Below are 6,659 nucleotides of genomic sequence, written 5' to 3'. Positions count from 1 at the left end.
TGAAATTTGATACGCAGTTTCCTGTTGCGTTAATCAGTTGGGATAGAGTTACAAGCAGTTGCCTTGGCACTACAGTTTGGTCCTAAACTATACCTCAGTTTTTTGTTTTGTTTTGTTTTGTTAATATATTATCGTTGATAAAATTTTACCTAGTTCACTGGACATGATGGTGCACGCCTTTAATCCCAGCACTCGGGAGGCAGAGGCAAGTGGGTCGCCATGAATTTGAGGTCAACCTGGTCTACAAAGCAAGTCCAGGACAGCCAAGGCTACACAAAGAAACACTGTCTCAAAAAATAAAAAGTAAAAAAAGATTTTTTTTTTACCTAGTTAATTATTTCTTACCCAACTGAGATTTCAATATGTCCAGGATTTTTAAAATTGCATTTAAGAAAACATGTGTAATTCTATAGAGAAACCCTGAGTATGTTATATTTCAGTACCTTCAACTAAGGGTTTATTAAATTATATTTCTATTTATTTTGAGAATCCCTCCTCTAATAAATCTTCATTGAATTGTATATGTGCTCACTAGTGTGCTTTGAAAGAGAGGTAAGATCTTGGGTTCCCAAGAGGCCAACTCTAAAGTAAGGGTTCATGAGCAAGTGATTTATTAAGATCGTGCTCTCGGGAGAAATGAGGGATGGAGGATGCAGAAGACGAAGGCAAGCCAAGCACAGAGTGTCTGACCAAGTCCTGGGGATTGTGACCTCATCCTGGTTCTACAGGAAACTCTAAATTTCCTTCAAGGAATTTCTCTACACACAAAGCAAAATAGCTGGGCTCCCATGTTCTTAAATATTAGACAAGGAGCCCAAGGTTGGCCAAAGAACATATACAGGTGTGAGCCCCTCCAGTGTCACATCTCCTCCAATAAAAAGCCCATGTCATTATCCTGTCCAAACAACTCCACTGACTGGGGCATAAATATTCAATTATATGAGCCCATGATGCCATTCTCATCCAAACCACCACAGGAGGCATGGCTAGGTCTCCAGCTGCTCACCACCCCAGCACCCCAACACCCCAACACCCCACACCCACCTCCTCCCTACAGCCCCCCTCCCCCACTAGAGATTAAACCTAAGACCTTGCAAATTAGTATTCCTCTGTTGAACTACATCTCCAGGTATTTTTTATTTTTATTTTTAGGCAAATTCCTACTAAATTGCTAGGGCTTGAGGCCACGTTGTAACAGGTAAGACTAGAACTTATGATTCTCTCACCTCAGTCTCCCAAGTTGCAGCCCTGTGCTGCCACACTTGGCCTAAAACTCCTCGGGATTTCGTGAGTGCTGTGAATGAGAGGAGCCTCTTTGTTCTTTATAATAACTTACCTGAGTTTAGGCTGCGGAATTGGTTTGTTTTGTTTTCCTCATTCCCGTGTATCCTCCTGTGTACCTTTTCAGTGTCTCCATTCATCTGTATCCTTTATAATAAACCTGAGTATTATCGTAAAACCTAAATACCCTTTAGCTGTAGTTGCTCTTACAAGACATAGATGACTGCTTATGGAAACCACACACCTGAAGATGCCTTACCCTGTTTCTCCTTAGCTTTGTTGTAGATAAGCCCTCTAGCTGCACAGTATACTGACAGCTGTCTGAGCTCCTCTTTGCTGATTGCCTAGAGGACCCCGTCTTCTGCCTCCTGATCTGCGAGCAGCAGCAGTCGCTAAAGCATCCAGAGCCTCTTCTATGTTCCTTTGCTCTTAACCTCTGAGGTCCTTCAAGCAAGAAAATAACTGCTCTCTCACCCACTCCAGCTAGCCAGTAAAGGCCTGCTTCTTCCTCTGTTGTTGGTCCATCCTGGTATGTCAGCACAAGCTCCCTTCCATTTGCAAGCTCCCCACCCCCACCCACATCCCTCCAGCTAAAGCTTTGCCTGTATTTCTGGCATGTGTGCCTCTGTCTCATTCCTAGTGCTTCCGTGCAGAAAGAACCCAAGTAAGGTGAGTAACAGAGGTATGTACACTTCCTGACTTCTGGGACAAGAAAAAACATAGTTGGTTATGGTTAGACTGTCATGCAATCGGTGCCTGATGTGTGGTTGCAACACTTTCCCTGTGGGGACTGAAGCAACTGAGCTAATGTCAGAACTGAGTTAAAGTGTAGGACACCAAGCTGGCTTGAAATTTGTTGGAAACTTGGTTTGGGGGACAAAGTGGACCAAAACCCTACAGTTGGCACCAATAGTATTCTAAGAAACAGAGTGGTTTATTGTAGCTGCAGCAGCAGTTGGGTACTAAGAGGTCTGGGTACAACAACATCTACTTTGATCATCCCCAAATTGGTTTTCTTTCTATTTAGAAATTACCCTATAGATGAGAACCATAAGAAAATAAATACCCATGCTGGACCAAATACAGCCAAGGGCAAAGTGATAGTACAGTCAAAGTTTACTGTCACAAACAAAAACAAACTTTTACACACAGTGAAATCACCTGGGTATCTTTACATGTGTTGATGAATAGATCCCACATCTAGGCATTCTAGTTGGCCTGGTATTGGGTGTAGCCTGGTCATTAGACTTTTGCAAAGCCAGTCCTACTACCTGGGGTGATGCTAATGTTTGGGGGGGAAGTTGAGGAAGCACTGGTTAATGCCACAAAGAGCAATGTGAATCACCCTCACCAGGAACAGATTTTAGTAATGCTTGAAATGGTTCTTGGCAAATGGGGAAATGAGTAAAATTGCTGCCACATCAAGAAATAAAAGGGATTGATAGTAGTGGCAAGAATTATAGCATAAATTCCAAGGCAAAGATTAGCATAACTAATGGAGGCAAAAAAGGAATACAATCAGAAAATACCATTCTGGAGCCAGAAGGACAAAGTTTGATAGGTAAACTGCAGCCTAGAAATCAAGCAATGGTTTTTCTTGGACTGTACCCAGAGGGAAATCATGGTAAATTTTTATAGAAGAGTAAAATATGAAAGTGGCACTAAGGAAAGTTTACCAGCAGTCATGAGTAGGCAAATTCAAATTGTTAGAAACTGGAGGCCAGAGATTCCATCAAGATGCCCACACCCTTACAATGATCCTGGTGTTTGACAGTCTTGACCAAGGCAATAGTCCTCAAAGTGGAGAGGACGTGACAAATAAGAATAAGTAAAGATAGGAAAGATGTTTTCTTCAAGGTGCCAAATACAAATAACCAAAACTCTATGAATGTAACATGTATATAATTCCTGATTGTTTCATGGCTCTTCTTGCTGTATGTAGTTTATTGTATATATGTGTAATAATATAAATGTACATGTAAAAAATAAATAAACAAATAAAAGACTTAGTAAAGAAGAGAAAAGTCTTAATCTTAGTTTTAGAGCCCAGTAAATGAAGAGAATTAGAGATAAAGTTAAGCTTGGGATGTGCTGTAAACTGTTAAAGGTTTCTCCGTATACACCTGATCTCATGACTCATCCCTGGCTGGACTGGGAGACATGAGATGGTCTTGGCTCCATTTACAAAAGCAAAGAGTGATGGGAGGAGAGAGACACTAAGTCCTCTACTTTAAACAGAGCCACAGCAAAGCTTTAGATAAACACAGAAGATTCTCAGCGAAAATGTTAAGAAATTTGTTTTCTTTCTTCCCTACCTAGAAAAGAAGGAAGTCAAGGCAGGACGTAGACCACTTGGAGATTCAGAGCTCGAACATGGTTAAGAACAGGGACTGCTCTGGCAGAGGACCTGGGTTCAGTCCCTAGTACGCCTATCTGGTGACTTACAATTCTTATAACACCCTCTTCTGGACCCAATTGCACTCATGTGAACATCCCTGGCCCAACCCCCACAAACATACACATAAGTAAATCTTTACAAAAAAAAAATCTGAAATCCATGGTAAAGCCTTGATATACAGTCTACCACCAGTCACCATGCCTCAGGTTTGAGGATCAAAGAGAGCCAAAAGAATAAGCAATTTGTCCCCACCCCTAGAATGCAAGGACAGAGGGGATAACTAAATTTCTTTCTACTGACATCATGGATCAAGGCATTTGACATCATAGACCCCTAGGCCTCCATGATGGTGCTCTATCTCAGTAGTCTTGGAGAGAGACCTTTGCACAGCAGGTATTTAAGAGAGTTGGTATATCCAGCTCCCATGTATGCCATAAAGGTTTGCAGCAGTAGCGAGAGATGTTGGACCTTCAGTTGCCATGCTGTGACATCTTGATCAAAGTAAGAATTGTGGCTAACATTCAAGGATGATGGCAAGAGGATCACACGTCTCAGTGGATAGCTGCGTGAAACAGGTCAAGATACCTCCTGTTTCTGTGAAGAAGGAGCAATAAGTATTACCTCAGTTCATATTAAATCCGTATTTATCTATACAGAGATATCGATATAAAATATGGAATACTACATGAAAATGTTTGTGGAATCATCGAATTGGTTGCTTAGTAATTCAGAATAATTGAACTGACTGAGCTTTCCTAGAAGTGATGGGAATCACTAAAGAAGGATGCATGAGGTAAAAATTCAATGGCATTTCCATTACGGGGGCAGGGGGGGAGGACGGGACTAAGAGCTTACATTTTGCACATTTGCATATGCCAATCCTACTGATTTCACAAGGCATTGAGCAAGGATGACAAGAATGAATAGCAGTGACAAGGTTATGAGTCGCCACAGTAGGTAGTGGGAAATAAACCAGAGACTGGCTAGAGTCCAGCTAGAACCAGGGGAAATTCTACAGACTGACGGAAGAGTCATTAGCATAAAGGAAGTAATTTAGCCACACAAAGACGGAAAAGAGAGCACACAGGGCAATCTCTGAATCTTTATGTAACTCTTACAGAAATTAGTTCAATATTTTAAATTCTGATTAAATTAGCCTAGCCTTTACAAGGGCAAGACAGAGAATGTGCACATCTTTTCTGTGTCTTTTTCATGGTTTTGATTAAGCTAGTTTTAAGAACTATGTGGTCCGTATTTTCTCATATATTTAATAGTTTTAGCCCAACATTATCAGCTCATCAAACAAGAAATATGTCTTAGAAATAAAATCTATTGCTAACATGCATGAGAAAATTTGCAAGATAAACTTGACATTTTTCTCACATGTGTGAGCAAAAATGCCAAAGAAAGAAGACAAGAATGAGAAGAATATACATAAAAGTTGAGATTTATTAATGTAAGAAAGACAAAGAAAAGAACCTAACTTTAGAAAATTGGGTATTTCCTACTGCATGATCTTATTTGTGCATTGAACCTTGAATAAAATAAAATAAAGCAAAACTCCAACTAATAGAAATAGTGAATAAAAGGTTCATCACCAGAGACTGGTCCAGGAAGAGCAAGATGGAAATATAGATGAAAACAAAAATTCCATCTAGACAAGAAAAATGCACTTAAGAGATTATTCCATAGAGCAGTGGCAGTCATCAACAAAGTATTATGCATACCTAAAAGTTGCTAAGAGTAGACTTAAAGTGTTCCACCACAGAAGCGCACAGCACGTCAGGTAATTTATACGTTGAAGAGATTGGCTGAGCCATTTCCACTGTGTGTGTGGTGTATGTGTGTGTGTGTGTGTGTGTGTGTGTGTGTGTGTGTGTGTGTGTGTGTGTGTTGACTACGTTGACAAATCATCGTGTTGCATAATGTACAAGTTGGAGGAAAAGGTTGGGGAGAACATGGGATATCGAGAGCAATGAGAAGAAATGGAGTCAAAGCAGTCTTCAGTAAGGAGACGGAAGTTCTCCTGGGGAAAAACATACCCCAGACTATTTCCTTTCTTTCTTTTCCTCCTACTCCCTGGGTTTCTCTGTGTAGCCCCAGCTGTCCTGGACTCACTCTGTAGACCAGGCTGGCCTCAAACTCACAGAGATCCGCCTGCCTCCACCTCCCCTAGTGCTGGGACTACAGGTGTGTGCAACAGCACAGGTTCCTGAGCCTATTTTCGACAGGGCTCAATAGCTTACCTGATGAGAGACCATCTGAAAAAGCTTGGAAATGATCCGAAAATATTGTAGAAATGAAAGGAACAAATCTAGAAATATATACAGATTTTTAAAAACAAAATCTTACTGAGTCACTCAAGCTGGCCTCGCATTCATTCATGACTCTGGAGCTGGGTGTGGTAAGACAGAACATCATGGTGAAGAGGACGTAGTAGGAAAAAAGTGACGTGCATCACCTCAAACTAATGAGGAGACACAGAGAAAGAGTCTGAAAACAAGCTTTGTCCTTTAAAGATATCCCTACAGTGACGCACTTCCTCCACTGAGGTGTCATCTAATACTTAGCTATAAATCCACCTATTGGCTCAGCCTCTGACGAAGCTAGAGCCCGGATGTGCCACCTGGCCCTCCAGAACCCACTCCCAACTTGACCCTTCAAGGTAACCTTATAACAGATGCCATCTCAGAGGGCCCGCCTGGAGGCATCATTTGGACATCCCTGAATTGATCATTGAGGCCTCTTACTACTCACATTTGCCTAATGAGTGACAAGTGGATTCCAAGCTTAAAAGCTGGACTACTACCTAAAATAGCCGAATAGATGACAAAGAAGAGTGAATGTCACTAGAAATATCACAATATGTTCTGGTAACGATAATAATTTCTCACTTCGGTGCTTACTGTGCTTGCTTCTAGGTTTGTAGCTGCTTAGTGACAGGGTCTTCGGAAATAACCTCACGGTGCTGTCACACCCT

This window comes from Acomys minous (assembly GCF_964271855.1).
Source record: "Acomys minous genome assembly, chromosome: 10".
In the NCBI taxonomy this organism is placed as follows: domain Eukaryota; kingdom Metazoa; phylum Chordata; class Mammalia; order Rodentia; family Muridae; genus Acomys; species Acomys minous.
This window is presented reverse-complemented; position numbering follows the sequence as displayed.